The sequence below is a fragment of the Melospiza melodia genome, unplaced genomic scaffold, assembly GCF_035770615.1.
Source record: "Melospiza melodia melodia isolate bMelMel2 unplaced genomic scaffold, bMelMel2.pri scaffold_45, whole genome shotgun sequence".
In the NCBI taxonomy this organism is placed as follows: Eukaryota; Metazoa; Chordata; class Aves; order Passeriformes; family Passerellidae; genus Melospiza; species Melospiza melodia.
In genome coordinates, this window is record NW_026948772.1 from 4,261,167 (window position 1) to 4,287,149 (window position 25,983).

At 40.2% G+C, this 25,983-nt stretch overlaps 1 pseudogene; it reads right to left on the bottom strand.

The window, feature by feature from the left end:
- Positions 1–4,183: 4,183 nt before the first annotated feature.
- LOC134434660 (synaptonemal complex protein 1-like) lies at positions 4,184–25,898 on the bottom strand (annotated as a pseudogene).
- Between the last annotated feature and the right edge of the window lie 85 nt (positions 25,899–25,983).

Genomic DNA, 25,983 nt, shown 5'->3' on the forward strand with positions numbered 1-25,983 from the left:
CACCGGCTCATCCACACTGGAGAGAGGCCCTACGAGTGTCCCCAGTGTGGGAAGAGCTTCTCCCAGAGGTCAGCCTTGACCCAGCACCAACGCAGCCAGCACTGAGGGAAGCTGTGGGAGTGCCCCCAGGGCAGGAAGGGCTTTATGTGCTGCTCCAGCTCCACAGCTCCATCCCTCATTGGAGGATCAGCACTGGATGATCCCCAGTGACCCCAGTGGGCAGAGCCCTGGTGACCTCTGGTGCCAGTGATCTGTGTTAGGAAGAGACCTGGCTGGCTCCTGGCTCCCCATGAGCACCTGGACACATCCACAGACCAGCATCAGAAATCCATTGTGGAGAGCTGTCGCCCTGATTTTTTAAGATTTTCTAAGCCTTCTGATGTTTACATTCTTGTAGCAAACTTTCTCACACACTTCCTGTAAATAACTTATTGTTTTGCATTCTTTGATGGAGGAGGAGAAATTTGATGGACTGTTGGTTTTTCCAGAGTCATTGGAGAGGTGTGACTTTCACCCTCTGATCCGCTGTCACTTTTGGAAAACTATAAATGTTGGAGTCAGAAAATAAACTTTCCTTTTTTCACCTTGACAACAGTGGTATGTGCGCTCCTGTTGTTTTGTGTCTTATAGCGACATTGAGCAGATTTGTTAACTTCTGATCCCAGAAAAATCTCACTTTTTGCGTCTTTTGTTGGCATCAAGTAACACTGGATGGCCTTGGAGGTCTTCTCCAACATAAATCCATCATTTTAATTCTCTCTGCCCCACAGGCATCTTCCACAACCAAATCAGGTCGGATTGGGGCAAAACCCATGATTTTGGAAACAGTTCGGTAGAAACCCCTCCAAAAAAGGTTCTTCCGACCCACCCAAGCACGTGGATGCTCTTCTGGCAGGGACACAGAAATCCTTTTGTTTTGGCCTTCAAACACAAAGGTTTCTTTTCATCCCTTTGAAAGCCCTGAAATTGGGGTAAAAATCAAGACATTGAACGTGCTTGAATGGGCACGTGTGAGGACACAGCCTTTGGTGGGGACCTGGGTTGGAAATGGCCATGGACAGGGACATGGGGGGACATGAACATGGATGGGGACATGAACTGGGACAGCATCACTGCCACCAGCACCTTCATCTCAGCCATGGCACTGCCTGATCCAGTTCCTGCCACCACGTTCCCCCTGCCACCATTGTGGTGTCCCAGCCGAATGTCACCCCCCAGCAGGGCAGGATGGGAGCTTGTTCAGCTGGTGACAAGTGGCCCAGGAGTGAGTGACAGCCACCAGGGTGTCCCAGGGCCACCGCGCTCAGGGGACCCCAACCGCCCCTGGGGACAGGGCAAGGGTCAGTGTCACCCACAGGGGCCATGCAGGGCCATGCTGGTGTCACTGGAGGCGTCCTGGTGGCAGCGTCCCCACAGGTGTGGTGACATTGTCCCCTGGTGCGTGTCCTGCTGGCATCATGCCCGTTACATGTTGGTGACCCAAGTTAAATCATCCTTGTTCTCCTCCCCAGTTCCAGAATGTTCCCCACTCCCGCTTTCCCATTGGTTCCCGTTCCCTGCAGCTCCTCCCCTGAATCCCAGTTGGTTGTTGCCCTTTTGTGCCGCCTTTGCACCGCCCTTGTTCCCTCTGCCCATTGGCCTCAGAGCCAAAGTGTGGTGGTGTTTGCAGGGGCCCCGGGACAAGGGAAAAGATGAGAATCTTGACTCCATGTTTCAGAAGGCTGATTTATTATTTTATAATATATTAAAAGAAAATGATGTATTAAAACTATACTCAAAGAATAGAAGAGAGGATTTCATCAGAAGGCCAGCAAGGAATAGAAAAGAATAACAAAAGCTCGTGACTCTCAGAGAGTCCGAGCCAGCCGACTGTTATTGGCCATTAATTAGAAACAACCAACATGGACCAATCAAAGATGCACCTGTTGCATTCCACAGCAGCAGATAATTATTGTTTTTCTTTTCCTCTGAGGCTTCTCAGCCTCTCAGGAGAAAACTCCTGGCAAAGGGATTTTTCAGAAAATACCATGGCAGCACCAAAGCTCCACCTCCCTTGTCCCATATAAAACCCTGGATTCTGCTTTGTTCTTGGTTCTCTGTGCCTGGAGCCCTTGGGTGTGCTGGCCCATAAAGCACCACTGGAACTCCAGCATGGATCCCCTCCCGCCTGTTTTCCCCTGAGCTGCAATCGCCACCGGCCTGGCGCTTGCTGGGGTGTCCCTGCCCTAGAGGAGACGCTCCAGGGAAGGAAGTGCCTGGAGCTGGGATGGGTTCTGGGCACTGCTTTGGGCTGGGGAGGCTGAACTTCCTTCCTAGGGGCTTCTCTGGGGCAGGGCTTGTGTTTGGCCTGGAAACAGAGGGAAGGTTCCAGGAGGTTTTTGTTCCTGCCCAGAGCCGAGGCCTTTCCTGTTCCTCATCCTGCCCTGGCAGTGAAGGGCTGGGGGAGCAGCAGAAAGGGGCAGAGACACAGCTGGGACAGGGAGCCTGACTCGAGCCCAGGGCATTCCCAGAGTGTGTGGAAGAAGGATCAGTCTGGAAAGAGGGGGAAGGAGCAGAAAGGGGGAGATGCTGGCAGTGATGGCATTTGTGTCCCCAGGTCACCATTGCCTGGGCTGGAGCCCTGCTCACCTGGGCACGGACGAACACTCACCTGCCCATGGGAAGCAGGGAATGAATTCCTGGCTTTGCCTCCTTGCACAGCTTTTCCTTCCCCCATAGACCTGTCTGTGCCTGAGCCCAGGAGTTTGGGCTCTTTGTCTCTCTCACTCCCTGGATTCTCCCCCATGGGTGCCCCAGGGAACTGGGCCTGAGGCCAGAGAGAGAGACAGGAGAGATGGAGCCGTGCACTGCTGCCATGGCCACAAGCAGGGCACCCTCATCCATTAATGAAATCACGCACAGACACGGGCAGATGTGATTTTACACCCTCCCCTGCTGTTTGCATTTCCTGCAAGCTTTCTGCAGTGTTGCTGGCAATATTTTTGTCCTTTTTCAGGTGATTGACACAGCACCTCACAGGACACACTCACAGGATCAGGAGAATTATGTGATATACCATGGATTCATGTCCCTAAAATTACCAAGGCTCTAATTGATTAGTTACTGTTTGAGTCTAGAAGTGGGCAGTACAAACTTCCATTTTTCACTTTCAGGTGCTCATGGGGAAAGCACATCATATTCTTCCAGGTCTTTGCACAATATTTGTTAGCTGCATACAATAACAAATCTCATTTACATCATTGCTCAACAGCTCAACATAAGGAACCCAAACTACTGGCCTATCCCTAAGACTACACAAAAAGAATAAAACAAATATGTTTTGCTTCCCACTTCAGCTGCATTTGGGATTTTTGATTTTTCATGATATTTTAAGATGTACTTGTAGTTTTCTTGTTATGTCTAGGCTCTGAAGTAGGGTTTGTCATTGTTGTGAAACCAAGATTAATCAAGGATTAATACAGAAATAGATGTTCTAAACTATCCTTGCACTTGTGCTGGTCCCTAGGAAGGCTGGGGGGTGATTTCTGTCTGTGTTCAAATATGTAAAGCAACAACAAATAGTCCCACACTTTATATTTCAGATAAACAATTTAATGGCATCTTAACATTGTCTTCACAATCTTATAACATGCATATTTCAATCCTTATGAAGCTGAAATTTTTTTAAATACAAGTAATTCTGCTGAAATTTTAGAAGTTTCAAAACCATTTTAACATACTGAAAATAAAACAATCTAAAAGACAGGTCTAACAGCCATTAAAATGCAGGAAAAAGCAAGAGGACTTCAGTAAAAGAACATACATTTAACAGCTACATTTTCTCCACTAAGTATTTATGTGTTAAGAGAAACAGAGTAAATGTAAAAGAACAGAAATTATTTAAAACTAGAATTTCTAATGCTAGAAACAGCTTTGAAACAACTTTCTATGTAGTTCTATGTAGTTCTCTTTATTTCCAAATTTAAAAGTGGCCAATTTGTGTCCCAACATTTTGCAGCACAAGGGAGGAAAGGTGGAAGATGCTCTGCAGGGGTTGCAGTTATGGATCTATAAAGTTTATATGTGTAAAGGAATGAACACAGTATTAAACACACTGAGTATGACAGAAAAATGCAACAAAGCACCAACTCTGAGAGAAAAACAACCCTGCAAGCAGTGCCAGGGCACTGGGCATTTCTGCATTTTAAGCAAAGAGCTTTACAGTGTCTTTAATTTTCCTTCTCCTATCCATTTTGGAGAGCACAGTTCAGCCCGCCTCGCACATTCTCCTCATGGTTTTGAGTTTCAGAGCAGAGCCTGGAGATTTCACGCTGCATGGAGCTGGGCTCTGGGAAGGAAAATAAATCCATCCTTTAGTTTCTGTAAACAATCTGATTAACTGCTTGGTTTAATCTTAGGAAAGGCTAACATACCTTTTGTGGTGCTGTGGAATGTAATTGTGAAGCTTGTGGATAATCTTTGTACAAATTTTTAAACATTTCTTCTTCCGAGACTATGCTGTAATAAATTAGAAAGTTACTTAGTCACACTATATTAAAAATACTTTTTCTTTCCCCTAAGGATATTAAACCATGAAAAAAAAAGTTAAGATGTCATTATGAGGCATAACAGTTCAATAAAAAGAATGTTAATTATGTACATACAATGACAATTCCAGAAAGAACCAATAAATTAAAAATATACACATAAATATTGGCTGGAATGTGGAAGCCCAAACTCTTTATTTCCATTCTCAGCCCCAGCAGTGAGCACAAAGAGCTGCTCAGCACATGATTTGTTCTCTGACTCTTACCAGGAGGTCAGTGTGCTCAGAGCTGTCTGACTCAGTGTCCAGCTGCACAAGCACTTTCTGCTTTTTCCTGCTGCTCTGCTCTGCAGGCAGGTTTGTGCTTCTTCCACTCTGCATTTTATCCACTGGAGGAGTCTTTATAACATATGTCTGGGAAAGAAAATGTTTCTCTTTTTAGATTATATTTTATGGGGTAAGTATGGAATCTAAAGCCAAACTCTGGACCCAGTTTACAGTGTGAATGTCCAAGAATTCACCTGACAGAAATGGTGGAACTCTGATCTTTCCATCCAAACACGGAGCAAAGACCCAAACAAAGTGGGGAGGGGTGGAAATATCATTTCTTATAATTTTTTTGTTGCCAAATGAGGAGAATGAAGGGAAGCTATGGAAGAGCTGAGTTTCATGGCACATTGTATTTAAGTTCTCCATGCTTGTCTGCAGAAATCCAGGTTATTCTGAACTGTAGCCACTACATTGGACTCTATCAAACATCAAAGAAAATGGGAACAAACAAAACTGCAGGAAAAGGCTTTCAGAGAAAGATTGATAGCTATATCAAGATTGGTGTTACTTAAAATAGTTTTTTCATTAGAAGTTAAACAGAGAAGCATTGAATGGTCCAGTGCAGTCCTTTTTTAGACAGATAACATCAAAATGGTGCTGGATTCCATTGCTGCAATGTGAAAACCACAAGTGAACTCCTGACAGGAAGAAGGGTCAGTTCTGCAGTCAGGACTACTTTGATACTTTGACCATTTTTACAGCTACATCAGGTTTTTTCTCTTCCATAGAGGAAAAGTGCCTTTACAAATGGACACTTGTAAGACTATGTAAAATAATTCTAGAGACATAAAAAATCAGCAACTGAGCAAGAAAAATTACACACTGGGAGCCCTTCCAGAAACTGCTGTCTAATATCTCCATGGAATGGTGTGACCCTTTAAAATCCCTTCTTATCCCGGGGGAAAAAAAAAAAATCATCTACAGAGAAGTAAGAAATACAGGCAGAAAAATGCAACAAGAAAAATTCACTGTTAGGAGTTACAAAACTTCAATGTTGGACTGTCCAAGGGACTTCCTGTTCTGAAGAACACATTTTTTATTTTTACTTTTTTTTTTTTTTTTTTAATTTTAGGAATATAATTTGGAGACTTTCTATTTTTTACATGAATAGATTCACTGTATAGATCTAAACAAGGTTTAGGAGTCCCAGGAACATAAGTTTGTATTTTCTATAATTTAAAAAGTTTGAAGTCAAAAGCATTCCAATGTCTTTTGTTGAATGCAAATAAATTCTCATGGCACTTCAATTGATTCTACACATATAAACACTCCCAAATTCTAAAAGCAATTAAAAAGTTCAAGTTACCTTGTGTTTCTTTTCACTTTCAGCATTCATACTGCCAGTGTGCTCTTTTACAAGATTCTCCTACAAAGAGTTATGTGACAGCAAGGAAATATTTATTTGAATTCAGTTGTTAAAAATCTTCTTGGTGTAATGACAGAGCACAGTCTATAATCACAGACAGTTACAAAGTTCACACAAAAATATGACCAGGTTTGGTACAACCCCAGCATTCAAAAGTCACTGAAAAAACTCTGCAGTTTAGGGAACTTTTTTGCTTTAGCTAGTTAAAATTACCAAAAATAAGGGAGAGTTTTGTTTTGTTGTTTGTTTATTTATATATAATCTATAATCACAGACCGTTACAAAGTTCACACAAATCTATGACCAGATTTAGCACAAGCCCAGCATTCCAAAGTCACTGTTTTTCTGTTCAGTTTCATTTCTTACCCAACTCCTCCCACAGCACAAGCCCAGGCCACACCTGTCACCCCCAGTGCTCAGGGAATAAAAAACTCCACCTTTTCTTCCATTTCTGCTTTCAGTTGTTCCTTAAGGGAGGACAGTCCCTTTTCAATCATGACAGCTCATTTTCCTACAAACCATTAAATAAAGGACAGGGTTAACTCTGCACAGCCCAGAAAAAGGAAAACAGTCCCAGGTGAGACAGTAATTAACAGGGACACTCATTAGATACACAAGATAATTCTATGTGCTTTTCAGCCCTATACTTGAAGCTTTGCTTTAGCTTGTTTAACAAAGACTGAAGCACTGTAAGAAACAGGTACTTGATCAGAAGTGTTCAAGGTAATACCTTAAAACCCTTGGGAGAGCAGGGGTGAGAGGGCACAATCTAAATATTTAAAACAAAAGTTTCCTAATCAAAGTGGGAAGTCAGAACATGACACACTATCTGGAAGAGCAGACACAAACACACTGCTACTGCAATTTATTTTTAGAAACATTTTGAGTTTTTAGTGCCCAGAATAAGATCTTTCGCAGCGGGTTGGGTGGCACTGCTACTGGTAAAAATTAAAAGCACACTGGAAAAGTTCCCAGAGAACTGTCTGTGGTGGGAAAGACCCCAGAGCACAGCAGGAAAAGGAACTCTCTAAGCAAACTGAAAAAAGATTTTAGAAGTCACAAACTGACTGAAGATCGCATCTTTTGTCTCTCTGTGCTGACAGTGGACAAGAGAGAGGGATTGGGAAAAAAGATGTTTTAAAGGTTTATATTAATTCTCATTACTCACTTTTAATTCTATTAATAATTATTATTTTATACTATTTAAGTTTCAATCTGCTTTACCCTCAAAGTGTTTTTCCTAATCCTTATCTGAACTCAGTCCTTGAATTTTTCTTTCCCCTCCTCTGCTCAACTACAGCAGAGAAAAATGACTGAATGTTTTTTTGTGTGTGCCTGCACTTAGCCAGTATAAAACCACTACACAAGGACATCAACCCCTTCACTGAATTATTGACCATTCCAAAGTGCTCCTTACCAGTGCTCTTTCTGATGAGAACTGCTTTTGCTGTTTCATTTTATATACTTTTAACTCTGCATCTTTTTCTTCAACCATTTTATCATATTCATTCTGTGTTAAAAAAACCAAACCAACAACAAACTCGAAACATGTGACTAAATGTTGCAATTATAGAGTTATCCAGCCTTAAAACATTTTTTTCAAACCAGGCCCTTAAGCTTCAGAAAGAAAAGATCCATTGATGCTTCTGCAGAAACTGTAAAACAGGAAATGCTCAATTCAAGTATTATTTTGTGGACTGGCAGAGAGTGCTTTATTTCTGTGCAGCAATATGTGCTCAGCACTAAGCCAGCTGTGCCATCTTTATTAATGTATCTGCTAAAGATATTGCAAAATGAGGAATAGAAAGGTAAACTAAAATGTGTCAGGCTAAACTGCTGACAGTCACTAAGTAACCTCAGAGAAAGAGCCAAACTGATACTAAAATATATTGCATTCACATGGTATCAAAGGAAGCCTGAATTGAAAAAAAATATAAAAATCCCAGAAGTTTAGATGCCCATAGGAATGTGTTCATAATCTTCAAATGAATTTGATTTTAGATGATGCAAAGTCCAGCATGTGTTCAGCTTCCTTTTCCCAGACTCAGGCCTGTTTCTGCTTTTGAAAGGTCATTAATGTGGTGTCACAAGTTATAAACATGGTATTGACATGGTATCACCCACTGCAAACCACACCAAGCAGGAAAATCTCTGACCTTGTGCTTTTCCATCAGTGCCACCATCTCAGTTATCTTGTGCTGACATCTGGCATCAGTTTCTCTCTGTATCATTGCAGTTTCCTCACAAAGCAACCTCATCTTTTCTACCTGTCAGTAATAAATTGCATTTAATTCATCAACACAATAATATATTTCTTTTAAATCTTAATTTCTTCTTCCCCCTGTGGGTGCAAAGTTTGCAGTCCCACTTGAGCTTCATTTGCTTTTAAGATCCCTTTCCAATCCCTCATCTTTTCTGCAGATTGTTAACATGGGCAAGATCAAAGGTACATCCATGGCAGGCAAGCTCACTGCAAACCAAAAGGCCATTTCAAGCCCTCTGCCCTAATATTTCTTAGCATTGCCTTAAAAAAAGTGTGGGCGGAAAAATCCTAATGTGGGAGACGTTATAATCTAATTTAACTGGGCTGACTTTATACCAAGGGTGGAATTTCTTTGAACTATATCTTGAAAGAAAGAATTTTTAATGGAGTTCTCATTTTCAAAGACATATTCAAATACTTCAACCTAAACACCTAATGTACTAAAGCTTTGCTCAAAGGGATTCACAACAAGTTCCATTTATATCTGAAAAGTAAGAGCAAGAACTCTGGCCAATAAAGTTTCATAAAAACATTTTAAATTAAAAAAAATTAAATTGCAGTAAAATTTAACACCTCTCACCTCTTCACGAAGTTTATTTTCATTTACTTTTCTTGTTTCTATGTCTTTTTGATAGATGTCAACTTCTTCCTTATGTTGCTTGTTCATATTTTCCATCTCTAACTGCAATTTATTCACCTTTGGAGAAAGTAGAATTGCTGCTGTTATTTGTTTAGGAATTACTATGTTGATGATTTTTTTCTTACCTCTTATTTTTGAGCACAAACACACAACACATTGTTACTTTTCAGGTTAATGATTCAAGTGTTTCCTATTTAAAGTTCAGCTTTTTTTAATAAAGAGTTGAACTTTGGCCTGAAGTGAGTTAGAAAATACTCAAAGGAGCAATGGCAACAGCACAATGGGGAAGACTGCCCTAAGCAGTCACCCTAAATGCTGTGAATGCCTTGGAAAAAACAAATACAGATGGAGATTTTATTCCCTCTCTTGTAAATCTGTATCAGATTTTCACAGGTTTTATGGTACATTTTCCTCCCAGCTGTTCATTTTGATTTTTTCCTTTTAAGTTTATCCTTACAGTTTTTCCTTTTAAGTTTATCATATGAACATCCTCAAAAACTTCACTTTTCTTCATGTGCAGTACCCAAAGCTGGACACAATATTCCCATCAGAGGGATTGCCACTGCAGAACACATTTAAAGAACAGCCTAAAAAGAGTTATATATATATATATATATATATATATATATATATATATGTCTTTTAAATGCTTTTCTGTTACAATGAAGTTGCTGAATCCTGTTCAGTCCACTATCAACAAAAGAAAAAAAAAGTAAGGAACAGATTAAAAACACAATCAATTGCAATGTGAATCCATCTCTTAAATGTCCAATAGTCAGTGCCCAATGATTAAAAATGGAAGCATCTTCTAAAAACTATGAGATCATTCCTGCAAAGTCTGTATCCCAGATCCAAAAACCAGTTCAGAATGTATTTAATAAGTATTATCATTATTTACAGTGGGACTTAAAAACACTCACCTCATCTTCTACATGATGTTATTTAAACCTATCTTCCCTTCATAAGTATTGCTTTTCTTGCTTTCTGCAGTAATTTTCTTTTTCAGCACCTTATTCTGTTGAAATTAAACAAAACAAGCACTGTACCTTAATAAATTAATAGAATTATGTCATGGTTTAACTGCATCAAGAAATTCCAGCTTTCATCAGGCAAATAACTCTCTGTTGTGCAGCTCAGGTTCCAGAACAATTCTTCAAACAAATGAATGTTCAGCTAATTTCTGTGATAATTACTGTTTCTTTATGACCTTCAGAAAGGCTCCTCCTGAGCAGCAGCAGGGAATAACAAATGAGGTGCAGAATGGGAATTAAAACTAAGACGCTGCTGACAGAAGGTGTGAAGATGTTCATGACCAAAACCACAAGTTATTTATTTTTACAGTGAAGTTACTACAGTTTGTGCCATGCAGAATTCTTTTCTACTAGTGGTAACTGAGATACTCATTACAAGTACATAAATAACACTATGCACTAAATGAAAAAGAGTAGAAGTTTATTAAAGATACTATTTTTGTAATTGTTTTTTTCAAATTAAGGCTCATTTAACAAATTAAGTGATCCCTAAGATGACTCCCTAGGTTTGCTCAGGGTTAGGATAAGAAAGGAGAATTTTTAAATTACATAGGTGTATCTAAAGACATCACAGCAGACCCAAACCTGCTGAAAAGCAACCCAAACTATAATGTATTTATGTATTTGTGACATTTAAAATCTCAACACACCTCCTGCTGCAACTCTTCAATGCATTTGGTTTTATTTTCCATGTGTTTCTTTAAATTATTAATCTGAAAGAGATATTTCAGACATGAATTAGTAAGTTCTACAAATGGCTCCCTATGTGAGCAATTCCTGCAGATGTTCTCAAACCTGCCCTTGCACCAGTCTGGTTTGTTCCAATGGGACTGAAACACCAGCTGACATGTTAGAATATTCAGAGTTTTAGCCATAAAGTACCATAAGATGTTAATTAATAGCAGTGAACCAGTTCTTTAGTGGTTATGGAGTTAAGAAAGAAGAAGAAAAAAACCCCAAGATCTTCACAATTTAAAAAATGCACTTGTATGAAGTTCCCTACATCCATGAAAAAATGAATTTTCCCAATTATTCTCTAGAATCTTCAATGGCTTTTCCTTTCTTGAAATTTCATTTTCAGTTCTCTTAACCTGAAATTAAATTGCAAATCTTTGACTTTTACAATGAAATTTTGAAATTTGCTAAAAACCCCAGGTTGCTTTGAACCAATAGAAAGAAAAGTAAAGTGTTTGAATCTATTTAAGCTCAAACTCACACTACATAAAAAAAGCTAATCCAGAGCCCATCCATCACTGAGTGGGTATATGAAAAAACAAAAGCAGGTTCTCTGTTTGCCTGAAAACAAACAAATAAATCTTTAATATTAAACTTCCAGCACAGAGTGAACATCCCAGTGACTGTGCTTGTCTTTTGAAATACCAGGGCTCACATGTGGACACACAATGGCACAGCTGGCAGCAGCTGGGAAAGAAGAAACCTCTGGCAGAGATCACATCCCCCAGGCAGAGCTTTGCAGAAAAAACCCCAACAAAGATTTTACATTGAATGCTGCCCTGCAGGTTCTGTAAGATATTTTCCTGACACATGACATACATTTTCCTCTCTTTCATCCAGTGTACTTTTCATCTCTTCACCTGGCTTTGCCATTTTCTCCTTCAAAGACTCCAGTTCATTTCTAAGTGCCAAATTAACAAGCATTAGTAAATATTTCCTTATTGCCTTTAACTTATTTTCAGTACTTCTAATAAACCCATATTTTATTTTCTGAAAAGAGCTGCTATTGTTGATGTGAACTTCATAACCTGCTCAACGAAAATGTTCTTAAAATGCAGCAACATGCCCAGTAAGTCAATATGTGAACTGTCCATACTTCTTTTAAGTAGGAAAAGATGTTCCAGGACCCCAAGGAAGATACATCCTGACCTGGACTATTGCAATGCAGCTGTGAAACATGGGAGCTGCCTGTCTGTTGAACTGGGGAGGATACAGAGAGTAACTCTGATCCAGTTTTGCCTTGTCACATTTAATCCATAACCTTCAGTTTCCATTTTAATTTCTTTCACACCTGAGATGTCTAATGCAAAACAAGACAGCTCCTACCGTGTAATACAAAATGATGGCAAACATTGTTCCTGCAGCCATTGGTATTTCTAATCTGAGACAATTTGTACTTGGCCAACAGCAATTCTGAATAGTTTCTGTTTAACTATGTAATCTAGAAAAACATTAATCAAAAAATCCCAGAAAGCAGCATATGAACAGAACAAACTGAGTCTACTTCCTTGAACAATATCAGTTATTATTATTTGTTTTTACTTGCCTTAGCTGGCTATTTGCCTCTTCTAGGTTTTCAACTAACTGCTTTGTATTTTCTTCTTCTTTCTTACTATCCTAAATAAAGACCCACGTGTCAGCAAAGAAATAAAATTCAAAGTGACTTCTTAAAAAATTCAAATACATCCAGAGCACACTGACCTGCCTTGTTCAGAAGTGTAATATACTTCCTTTCCAATTCAAATACAAAAAATAGCTCAGGTACTCTACAGACCCAAGTCATGTTGCAGCTCATCATCTAATTTGTGAAACTGAGTCATTTGTCAAATTGAGTGTTGTCCTTTCAAGAAAGCTGGAAGTTTACAACTTGCCTCTTGTTGTTCTTGCAGCTTCTGGAGTTCTGCAGCCACAGCATTTTTCTCTTGTGCTGTTTGTTCTTTCTCTAGTGAAAGCTTACTGAGATACACTGTTAGCTGTTCATTCTTTAACCTAATTTAAACCAAATGGCCAAGAGGAATAAGAAGATGCATTTTGAATCTCCTTTTAAATTAAACTTACCCATTATCAAGTGTTATTCCATGCTGAAAAAAAGTCCAGGCCTTTATCTACAAATATAAGCTTTGCAGCAGAGTCAAAGAGATGTAAAAAGGGGACAGAAGAAGGAAAGAAACTCAGAGTCAACTTTTATATAAATATAATGGTTAGTGAAGGTGATGTAGTTCAAAGCAAGATTAGCAATGAATTCAGAAACTTGCTCTTCTTGTTAAATAAGTCAGAGAGATACGGAACAACTACATATGCCATAGAATACATACAAATAGAGAAAGTGGAATTTAGAAATGTAAGTATATAATTAATGGCACATATGTGGTTCAAAACTTCCATTAGAAAACAATCATAGTTCATTTCACTGTGGATTAAAGCAACTTCTATATTACACCAAAACTAATCCAATATTATATTTTCAAAATGGTCATACGCCTCTTGTTCAAGATCTGTTTTCAGAGTCACAAGCTGCTTTAAATAATCTTGTTCCTTCTCAGCTGTAAATGTCAGCTGTGCTTTCAAATCCTGCAATTCTTTCTGCAAAATGGAAAGGAAGAGTTTTCAGTATCCATGTGCAAACTCCAACTGCTGGAGGTTTTTAGACGTGAGCTAAGAGCACAAGGCTTTCAGAAGAACCCAAAAACATCCATGCCATGGATTATCCAGTTTGGATCTTTCCAGTCTCTGCTGGGATCTGGAAGTGGTGTGAGACAGTGGACTGTGACACCGGTGCTGTTCATGTCTGTCCCCTGCTGTGAGTTTCATTACCTGGGCTGCACAATTAGGGTGGGACCCTGCTCTGGGTGCTGTTTCTTATGTATAAACTTGAATCCAAGTCATGATGTGTAACTTCACTATTTCTAAAAACATGTTACTGTTGCCCTGCTTCAGACCTCTCTCATCTGGAGAGCATTTTCATTTATCTCTCCACATTTTTCTCTCTCTGCATATTTTCTACAGTAGCCTCAAGATTCTTCTTCAATAAAAGTCCTCCAATTTACCCATTTTAGAAAATGAGTGAAACTCAGTTCAGAACATTCAATGCACAGATTATAACAACAAGCAGACACAGTAAAATGCACACATGATTTCAGACTATCTTAACTTTAGTTGATATGGATTCTTGTTAGACTTGTAAATATAAAATCATAATGAAAATAAACCTCTGTTAAGAGTGTATTTCATATAGCTTAGACTGCTGTGACAGAAAATGGGCCTGTGTCACAGCACAGCAGGGTTCACAGAGGCCAGAGTTAATTACCTTCCTGGAAGGAAGAAAAAATGAGAAAACTTTATATCCAGAGGGAGTGGCCTTTGAATGGGCATGAACAAAGAAGGAAATAACCAAAAAAATTGATAAGGAAAACCAAAAACATGGGAGACAAGAAAAACCAAAAGCACAGGAGACAAGAAAAACAGAGGCAATAAAGAAGTTCTTCAAAGAAAACACTGAAATTGTATGTGAGAAAGTTTAGTAGAAATGTTAAGGTTGACTAGATGGAGTTTATTTAAGGCATTTAAGATACTTACAAAGCAAGAGGAATTTCATATGAAGAGCAAATGCCATGAGATTAATAAAATGAACATTTACCAGAGTTTCTGACAGCTCTTCAAGTTGCACTTCTTTATCACATTTCACTTTAGTCATCTCTTCTACAGCACATGGAATGTAAAATGAACAGAACATAAATGATTTTTCATATTTAGCAGGCAGTATAAAACATTTCCCCTTTTGCAATACCCAGTTCTCAAAACTTGTTGGATTAAGTTAAGAAACTGAAAAGCTAATTTATGACTTAATCTAAATGTAGACTTGAGGAAATGATTTAGACATTAGCAAATCTATATCTGAAGAGAAACTAAATATTTACCCTAAATAAAATTTAGAGCCCATTATGTTTTCCACAAATATAGCTTCAAATAAACCATGGACTGTAAGACTAGAGTATTCTCCAAGTATTGATGCACCTGCATTGTTCCAGAAAAAAAATCTGAACTGCTGAAGGTATCAGATGGATATGCTGAGAAAGGAAACCAGTTGTTACTAACTTCGAGATGGTTTCTATGTGCACATCCACAATTCTGGTATTTTTTACAAGTTCTCAATGGCAAGACAGAGCGCTTACTCTGGGGACTAAGGAGCACATCCCTAGAAACCACAGGGTATCAAATTGATGATATTTAAAGACAATCCCTGCCAGCATCATTCCACTTCCAGCATGGGGAGGGTCACAGAAACCTCCATGGGAGGGTTTTATCTCTGCTGCAGAAGTCACTCCTGGCACCTGCAGTGCTGCTGCTCTGAGTTGCAAACCAAAATTACCTCCAGAGGAATTCATGCATGAATGGTCTGACTATTGGAGCTGTGCACAGCACTGCCCTGTGGCTGCTGCCAGCACCAATGAGCCCCAAAGAAAAGGGTTCAGCCGAGTAAAAATAAATCCAGGCCTTCCTGACAGGTACAGGTAATGTAAAATCACTTCCCAACTACCAGAGACAGTCCATTTCCAGAAAAGAGCAGAAAACATTTTTATTACTGCCCAGCTCATTTTCTGCCTTTCTACAAGCCTTACCCAGTTCAGCAGATTTATTCTGGAGCTCCAAGGTAAGCAGCTTTGAATCATCTTCAGATTTCTTTAATCTAAGGAAATGGTAAATTAAAAACCCCAAATGTAGAGTACAAAGCACTGCATTTGAAACTTCAAGGACAATAAGACAAAGTCTTACCACAAGCACTTTAAGAACATTTACCTTTCACCAGGCAGATGAGATATCTGCCTGCAATACATATCAAATTTCACTTGTACAACCTCAGAACAGCAGACATAAAAGTAAACAAATATATACCTACCTTTAAGAAATCTGTATTTCTTAAAGACAGAATTATGAAAGTTGAAGGGGACAAAAATTTACTTTTTATACAGTATCAACTATCACAAACAAAAAAAAATTACATTAAGTTCTCTGCATTTAGACCACTGTGTGAAAGAAACCTCCAAATTTCAGCTTCATTTCCAGTTGTTCTTGATTTTGTCATAGACTGCAACCTGTAAGATCACTCCTGGAATTTAAACTCATTCATTTGCCTATTTTGCAAACTTTTCAAATTGGCAACAGAAGTCTCAAACTCCTCTGTCAGGGCTGCAAGCAAAGCCTTCAGTTTTTTACATTCTTCCTCCTGCTCTTCCTTTTATCCAGTGACCTGAATTAATGTTTTCACTGTAGTTTGGAATTCAGTTTCCAAGTTCTTCTGAGCAACCTTCAAGACATGATATCGTTTCTAAACATCTTTTGCAACAAACAGCTACAGCTGTTTCATGTCCAAAGTATCCATAATTATTTATGCAAATACTCATCTAATCTATTTCTACTGTAAAACTACAAGCAAGGGGTACCTCTGCCTTTTGCAATGAAATTTTGCCCTCTTCCAGCTCTGCCCTCAAATGTTCTTTACTGCCCTGGGATCCCTTTAACATTTCTTCATTATGTACTAAACAAAAAAAGATGTTTATATTTTAAAAAATAGGATATTTACTAAAAAATGCTGTTAAAAGTGGAAAATTACATACATTTAAAGAATGTAACAAAGACCAATGGTACTGACATCATATACTATAAAATAATATATAAAATTTGAATATAGATGGCTTAAAAGTATTGGCAATCAAGTTCTGAAAAGTAAGTTCCCTCAGTGTCATCTGCCTGACTGTACATTTGCAAAACTGAAGCAACATATTTTTCCCTTGTAATTTTCAAAAGCTCTTAATGCTTGACTCACCCTAAAAACTGCCCTGCCAGTCCTGCTCCCACATGAGCAGCTCCTGTTCCAAACAAAAATAAGGCCTTCAAGGCCCCAAAACTCTGCTGCCAACCAGCAACAGAATAAGACTATCATGGCCCTGTTTCCTATGCTTCTATAAACAATTACGTATAATAAATAAATATTCATAAACAACTACATTGAAATTCTATAAACAATTACATTTAAACACAGCAGGCAGAACTCTTACATTTTGCTTCCATTAAGTCAGCAATCTTATTTTGTGATGTCTGCAGCTGAGCCTCGATGTCTTTTATGACATCATCTTTTTCATCTCTCTGTATGGTAAGAGCTGAAATCTAGAAAAATGCAAGAAGTATCATTATTAAGTCTGGAAAAGGGACAGATATTAATTTTCATTTGTATCCAGGTATAATAAGCAGCCATTTTGCTGTCATTCAAGTTAGATTAGACAGATAGATAGACAAACAGAGATAGATGATAGATAGATAGATAGATAGATAGATAGATAGATAGATAGATAGATAGATAGATAGATAGATAGACAGAAAGACAGACAGACAGAAAGACAGATAGATAATATTTGTTTAGATATAATCTTAGCCAAATATTGATCAAGTCACATAACTCTAAACAAAAAAGTTCTCCAATTCAAAATCAAACCATAAATTCCAGGAGACTAAAGGTACTGAAACACCACTAAACTTAGCGGAATTTGACTTAAATGCAGCTTCAGATGTTATTTTGTCTTTTTTACTAATACCCAGAAACACTTCTTGGCTCTTGCATTGCCCCTTTAGGCACAAATAAAGCTCTACATGTTAGATGGTAAAATGAGCAAACCTGCTTTTCCTTTTGACTGACTTCCAGTTTGCAGTCTTTCTCAAACTTGTCCACTTTTTTTTGCTTCTTCTTTTACTTTGGAGATACAGTAACATCCATAGTTAACATTCTAGCTGAAATATACTCCAAGTTCAATATAACTTCCACTTTAAGACTGCTTGGAATTGTACAGCTGTACCATTTGTTTCCCAAGAGTAATTGCTGAGGCAATGTTTGATTTTATAATCAAAATACAAACAGAAAAGAGCATGTGAGAATGAAACAGGAACATAGCAGGCTATACATACAGAGAGAGAGCATTTAGCTAAAGTTTCTGTAGCTATACACTAGTGCATTGTCATTTAAATAAACAAACTATGGGAAGTAAGTATTGATCTTTAGACTGTACTTCACAGACAAAACTTCAATTTTGAGTGACTGTTTGAGAAATAAAGTTCCAGCTTTGGCCCAGTGGAACAGCAACAGAAAGGGCCAGGCAGTGACCAAAGGCAGCATGAATAAAAGAAGGGTCCCAGTGTCTCAGTGTGAGCTGCTCACCATTCCAGCCCTTCACATTTCTCTGCCCTGACACTGCATGTGTAACACAAGCTATGAAGTACAAAACTGAGCCAGCTGCATAAACTCAATAAACAGAATTCTCACATTTGAAACTAATTTCCAATCTGTCGTTCTCTGCTTGCACACGAAGCTCTTCAAATGCCACTGTCATTCTCTAAAAACAAAATTTAATATTTGAAATTCAATACTGGAAACCCTGGAACTTCCCCAGGGGCTGCTGCCCACCTCAGCCATTCTGAGGAACCAGCAGGGAGATGAAACAGAGCCCAGAAAGAAGCCAGAAGTTGTGGCAGTGACCCAGCACTAAGCACACATCACCCAGATCACAGGGATCTACATCCCACACACTGCTGCACCTTCTCCATTGAATGTGTTTGATAGAACACAAAAATAATTCTTGAAAAGGGATTGAAAACCCAACTTCCTGCATCACACATGACATGATACCCACACAGGATGGATAAAAACAGTATCCCAACATAAACATGGAACTCAGCTCAGCTCACGTAACTCACATTCCTTTCATCGAGCTTGGTAACTTACTTCTATGTTGCTGTGAAGTTCCTCATACAATTGTATTGTAACTTCCTTTTCCTGTTCATCTATCAAAGCAAGAACATATGAGAAAGTTTTTCTTTTGAACAAGAATGCCAGCTGCCCAAGTCATTATACTTAATCAGCAAAATGAATTCAAAAAGGAATTCTCAGCTCCATTCTTATTAAATAAGTCATTATGAAACATGGTGCCAGAAGTTACAGAATCTAGGGAAAATGTGTATTTCATTGAAACACTGAGCAAGCTCAGCTTTTAAATTTCCTTCCTAAGATATTTTTTTCTGTGAAAAGTGTAATTCTGGATCAGTTTATGTGACCATATTAATTATTATAGTATTAATGCTGTTTAATAATAATGTATCATAACTGTTAGTATTGATAAACTGTAATCTAGGGTTTAGCACTGAATTTCTTCCTATCAGCAGATACCTATAACCACAGAGCTGTCATTATAAAATTGCAACAACACTCCAGGTCCATATTTTCCTTCTTTCCTTTCACTTTTGTAATTGATACTATTTTTTCCTAAGAAAACAATTAAAAAGAGAACAGTAACAGAAACAGCTATCAAAAAAGAACAGTACAACTATATACAAGTGTTTCTAGAATTAAGGCTAAAAAGAAACAGACATTTAAGTATCCAGGATCAAGTTAGTAAAATTCTAATGATTATAATACCAATTCTAAGTTGCATATAAAGTAGGATTTCCAATCAAGAACATATTTTAAAACCTCAAGAATTTAAACTTCAATAAGTTATCCAACTGTCTTGGCTTGTTCCGTTTCATGAGAAGAATTCCAGTTACTCATTATACCTTGGGGTTCAGACCTTTTTTCCCCATAAATGTGTATGGCTGAAAACAGGAAATGTCAGCTCTGGAAATCCCAGAGTGCTGGGAATTCAGAGTAGATTCTACTGCCTAAAACCAGGCATGAAGTGTCACTTCTCATGTCTGAATATATTCCCAGAGTGTGGCTGGGACTGCAAAGCTTCAATGGGCTGAGCAGCCTTGGGGAGCCCTGCCCTGCTCTGCAGTGGCTCCAGTGCCAGTCGGGGCTGTGGGCACTGCCTCAAACCTGGAGCACTGTTTGGGCACCCAAAGAGCTCCCAGGCTGGCAGCCTTGCAGCAAACAATCTCACTGCCTTCAAAAGCCCTCTGCGTTCGGCATTACAAACCACAAGTCTGTTAGACCTGGGGCTTCACTTCCAATTTTGTGAGCCACTTAAAATTCACTTTTCACTCTGAGAGCCACATCCAGTCAATCTCAGCTGGAGAACTTTTCTGAACAGCACGAGAAATTTCTTCTTCTTTCTTCTGTTTGTGAATTTAGAGCAAGCTAGAAGTACATTTACTCTGATAAATAAAAGCTAAAAAAGCATTTACATTTGCTGGTCTTCTCTGTGAAGTGAGTGAAGGTTTCCTTGAGCAGATTACACAGATGCCTTGAAGCAGCAGCTCTAAAGGAGGGAAAAATATCATGTTTGCACAGGAGTGCACAGTGCTTTGTGTACCTAAGGAGTAACAATGGAAATGACCTTCAAACTTTAACAGCTACATAAAACTGCCCACATGGAAACGGATTATTTCCACCACAAAAATATATCCTTGGTTCTATTACTTACTCTTTCAAGAGATCTTTATTTTCACATATCTCACCTTCCAGTTTCAAATGGAGTTTCTCATTTTCAAACTGATTTCATTGGGAACAAATGCAAAAAGACACTGTTATTGAAAAATATATTAGAAATGCACTTGAACTTCTCAAATCCCTCATGAAAAAGTCATTTGGGGCATCAGTAGACAGAGTCTGTTTTATCTGGTATTACATGCTGAGTCATATTTTGCATGAAAGATGCAATAATTAATGAACAATAATTTACCAGCAAATGAGACACTTACAGGTGTATTCTTCATACACACCCTCACACAGGACAGGTGCCTGCAACTTCTCAAAATAATCATTTTCTCAAGGCACAAACCAAACTGCAACAGTCTTTAATATTTAATTGTATCAATAAAAGTGTCAAACTGAATCAGGAAGCATTGAACTTCATATATTCAATGTACACTATACAATACTGGCCTGCAGTTCTTGAATGGCTTTCTTCTGTGCTTCAAAAATCTTTCTATTCTCTTGGAGTTTTCTTTCTTTCTGGTTTAATTCACTTTCCACAGTCAGATTCCACTGCTTGATCTTCTCAGCCTCTTTGTAGAGTTTTGAGAACAATTCATTCGTTGTTTCTGGATTCTATTAAAACAGGTTCCACAAGTTAATCTCAAATACTATCTAATTAATAGTATATAATATCTAATTAATACTGTTGTAGATAATGTATTTATCTCGTAGAAACATCACAAGAGTAATATTTTTTCCACAGATGGTGATATAAGCTTAGATATGATCAGGAGCCCAAGTTTAAATCTTTGTGCATCCTCTGTGTACGTATCAAAAGGCATTACAGAGCACATAGGAGAAACAAATACAATGAAATATCCCAAATCCCCTTCAGACATCACCAAATAGATGGGCTTAAAGACATGGATAACTGCAGTCCACCAAAATCAACAAAAATTTTGCCAGAATTATCAGTGAAGCCAAAATTCCTTCTAGCAGGTTCTTCACCCCATTTCTGTCCTCTCCTTCTGACAGACACTGCTGAGTTAAGTAAAAGCAGCTTCAGAGACTTTGCCCAGGAGTATCTGTGATATTGCCATGGACACACACAGAATCACAGAATCACAGAATCACAGAATCACAGAATCACAGAATCACAGAATCACAGAATCACAGAATAATGAGGTTGGAAGAGACCTCTCAGATCATTGAGTCCAACCTATGCCCTGACACTTCAACTGCAGCACCAAGTGCCATGTCCAGGCTTTTTTAAACACATACAGAGATGGAGATTCTACCACCTCCCTGGGAAGAGCATTCCAGTGCTTCATTATTCTTTTAATGAAAAATTTTTCCCTAATATCCAACCTATCCCTTCCCTGCTGTCTCTTGAGACTGTGTCCTCTGGTTCTGTCAGTGCTGCCCAGTGGAAGAGACCTACCCCACCTGGCTCCAACCTCCCTGCAGGAAGCTGCAGAGAGCCATAAGGTCACCCCTGAGCCTCCTCTTCTCCAGGATAAACAGCCCCAGCTCCTTCAAACGTTCCTCACAGGGCTTGTGTTCCAAACCCCTCACCAGCCTTGTTGCCCTCCTCTGGATGTGCTCCAGCATCTCAACGTCCTTCCTAAGCTGAGGGCCCAGAACTGGACACAGCACTCAAGGTGCAGCCTCAGCAGTGCCCATACAGGGGCAGAATGAGCTCCCTGCTCCTGCTGGCCACACCATTCCTGATCCAGGCCAGGATGCCATTGGCGTTCTTGCCCACCAGGGCACACTGCTGGCTCATGTTCAACCAGCTGTCACCAGCACCCCCAGGGCCTTTTCTGCCTGAGCACTGTCCAGCCACACTGTCCCCAGCTTGGAACGTTGTAGGGGACTTCTGTGGCCAAAATGTGGAACTCAGCTCTTGGACTTATTGAACTTCATGCCGCTGGACTCTGCCTATCCATCCCACTGATCTAAGTCTCTCTGCAGAGCCCTCCTTCCTTCCAAGAGATCAACACAAGCTCCCAGCTTAGTGTCCTCTGCAAATTTACTGATGAAGGACTCGATGCCCTCATCCATGTCGTCTATAAAAATATTGAACAGAACTGGTCCCAGTACAGCCCTGAGGGACAGCACTGGTGCCTGGCTGCCAGCTGGATGCAGCACCATTCACCACCACTCTCTGGCCCAGCCATGCAGCCAGTTCTGAGCCCAGCATAGAGTGCTCCTGTCCCAGCCCTGGCTGCAGCTTCTCCAGGAGTGTGCTGTGGGAGACAGTGCCAAAGGCCTTGCTGGAGCCCAGATACACGACACCCACAGCCTTTCCTGCATGCACCAGGCTCACATAAGGAGCCCAGGTTGGTCAGACATGACCCACCCTTGGTAAAGCCCTGCTGGCTGGGTCTGATAGCCTGGCCATGCTGTGAGTGCTGTGTGATAGCACTCAGTATGAACTGCTCCATTATCTCACCTGGCACTGAGGCCAGGCTGACTGGCCTGGAATTACCAGGATCCCCCTTCCTACCTTTTGTGTACATGGGTGTCACACTGGCCAGTGTCCAATCATCTGGAACCTCACAGTGAGCCACAACTCCTGATAAATGATGGAGACAGGCTTGGCAAGCTCATCTGCCAGCTCCCTCATCACCCTGGCATGGACCCCATCTGGACCCAGGGATTTATAAATATCCAAGTGTCCCAGCAGTTCTCTGCTCACACACGGAGCAGGAAGGAAAACCACCACCCTTGTGCCCTTAGAACACCTTGAAAGTGCCCTACAAGCAGGGCTGGGCCAGTGGTCGAGGCAGGGAGAGCAACACATGAGCCCCAAGGGCCCTTTGGTTCACTTACAACAGCCCCAAACACCATCCTTGTTTTGGCTGCATCACAGTTTTGTTACAGTCCTGATGGTACTTTAATAGCTTAGGATTAAATAAGTCTAAAAAGTTGTCAGGGATATGAAAATCAGCACAGAGAGCACAAGAAATGTGTTTTATTTTGTGGTAGCAAACAGTGTTCTGTAGCTGCAAAGTACAGAAGCTATTGCAAAAAAAATGAGCTGTACTGAATTGTGTTACAGCAGAGATCTGCTGGTAAATACACTGTGAAAGGAATCCAGTGCTTGAGGAAACCACTGAATTCATTGTTTTACAGATAAAATAAATCCAGACCAGGCAATTGGGATAATCCACTTCAGTTTTCCAAAGAATACTCTGACTTCAACCCTTCTGCCCCTCAACAGAGTATTCAGAGGCAGTTCCACAAGGATAGTTAAGTGTTTAAATCTTACTCTAATTAAATCTCATAGACTTTGCAGACACTTCAAACAAAGAAAAAAACAACAACAATATTGCAATCACCTTAATTTTTAAAAATTTGTTTCCAGGCACGTTCACTAAATCACAAATATCTCCTCTAAAGTGATTCAGCTTTAAACAGGAGACAGAAAACATTATTCCCTTCTGACTACTTCCTTTAGCCCTCAAATATCTACTGAATAATGCTTTAGGCACTGTTTGGGAACAAATTCAAAAGACCCCAAGGAATTAGATGTGCAGAGCTGATACTTAGCTGACCTCTTCATCTACTTCAGAGCAAAGTTTCACTTGCTGTCAAATTGTATCTGAAACATGAAGAGATTTTGATCAATGTATTTCTAAAAAAAGTAACAGTGAAACTGTATTTAACAGTTACAGACAGGAAACTGTGGGACTACTCATGAAAATTAAAACTTGACAATATATAAAAATCTAAAGAAGGTGCATGGCAAATATTCCAATCGTACCTGAATCAGTGATTTCGCCACGGCTCGACACATCCAATGGGAGCTTAAATTCATCATCTGAGCATCTGTTAAAACCCTGCACAAATTTAAGAATTTTTAGTTTCTTTGTTCCTTATGGGCAGATTTGTAAAGAGGAATTATAAAATCCAGGGAAAAAGAATCCCTACAGATAATGTGAAAATAGAATTGTCATTAATAAAACAGCTGCCTACAATTTTCAAAGCCCAAGGGATTGGTAATGGCTTTGGAACTCACTTCTTACTTCCCAGTGGTTGATCAAACTGTTGGTGTCCTGCAGTTTGATTTACAGACTGTGGCCAAAGGGGAGCTTTCAATGCAGGGAACTCAGCAGCTCCTGCCTGTCTGGGCACTGCTGCATGGCAAAGGACTCAAGGAGACAAATTACTTTTTTGAAGACCAGTAGTTGATATTTCTTTGCTTTACTTCCAAGGGCACTTCTAAACCACATCTGATTATGTTTCAGCATGAAAATACTCTTTTACAAGTTTTTTCAGTCACAGAAGTTCATCCTGTAAACAGCTAACTCATCTGATGTCAGAATATCCTGTTTGAATCTCAACATATTTCATAAGGAGCTTTGACATGAAAAAATAACTTGTTGCATTCTCATAACTCAGTGTGGGGACAGAACATTTTCACTGCACACCTGATCTGGCGAGACCAAGACACCAACACCAGTGTGAGGATCTGAGCGGGGCCTATGGGAATCCATAAAATCAGAGGGGTTTGGGAAAGCTGCAAAAGGCAGGCCTCAGAGACAGCAGAACTGTGATCAGAGCCAAGCAGCAGCCATGAGATAGGTCAGTGGAAAAATTATGTAAAAAGTAGAAAAGTAAGGACAAATAGAACAATGGTCTGTGTATTAACGCTTGGCCAGAATAACTCCCTAAGTTACAGAAAGGTTTATCTAGGGAGGTATTAAGAAGTTTAAAGCTTAAGAATGGAGCTGTGTGCATTGTGTTTTAAGGCTTACAAGCAGGTATTGTATTCAAAATAAGCAAGCATTGTCTTAACCAAAGGTACATGTGCGTATAATGGTTGGGTAGAACTGCTGTCAATATGCTTTTGTTTTGTGTGATTGGTATTTAAAAGTTTTTTACTTTTAAAGTAAGTTGTAACATTAAGTTCTTTGTCTGCTGCCTGGGATGTGAGCTGCTGGCATCTTCCCATTATCATAACCATTCCATGAGACTGATGCTGGAAAATAAAACAGCTCAAGGCAGTTCCTGAGCAGTCCCGTCCCGTTGGTGATTTGTACACAGAGCCCGGCATGCGACAGAGCCCTGCTCGCTCTCTGGGCTGAATTACCCACATCACACATGGACTGACAACACAGAGCGGATACTCGAGAAGATGATTCCCTTCAGTTTTGATAGAAAACAACAACAAAAGTCTTTGAAATTCAAACCGAAGATGTCTGTGCATACGCCACTCAAGGCACACGCACAGAAATGAGTCGAGTGCAAAAGCCGTCCCGGCCTATGCCGGGACGTGTGTGTGTGCTCCAGGCCAGGACAAGGGGCAAGTATGTGTGACCTCCAGCTCGGGGCCCTGCCGGGGCACTCCCCGGGCCCAGCACTGTCCCCGTGTCCCCGGGGAAGGGCCCCTGCGCTTTCCCCCCGTCCCCTCCTCAGCCGCGGCCTCCAGAGCAGCACAGCCCGAGGGGGCGGCCGGGTGGGGGGGGGGGGGGGGGGGGGGTGGTATGGGCCGCCCTCAGCGGCCCCGCGGCCGAGCGCTTACCTGGGATCTGCCGGCAGACACCTGCCCAGCGCTCAGGCGCGGCGGCATGAACAATTTAAAGCGGTTTTCCTTCTCCATGGCTCCGATAAAAGGGCGGCCGGGGCGGCCCCAGCTCCCGGCGGCCGCTGAGGGCGGGCGCGAAGGGCGGGAAGCGGCAGCGGCC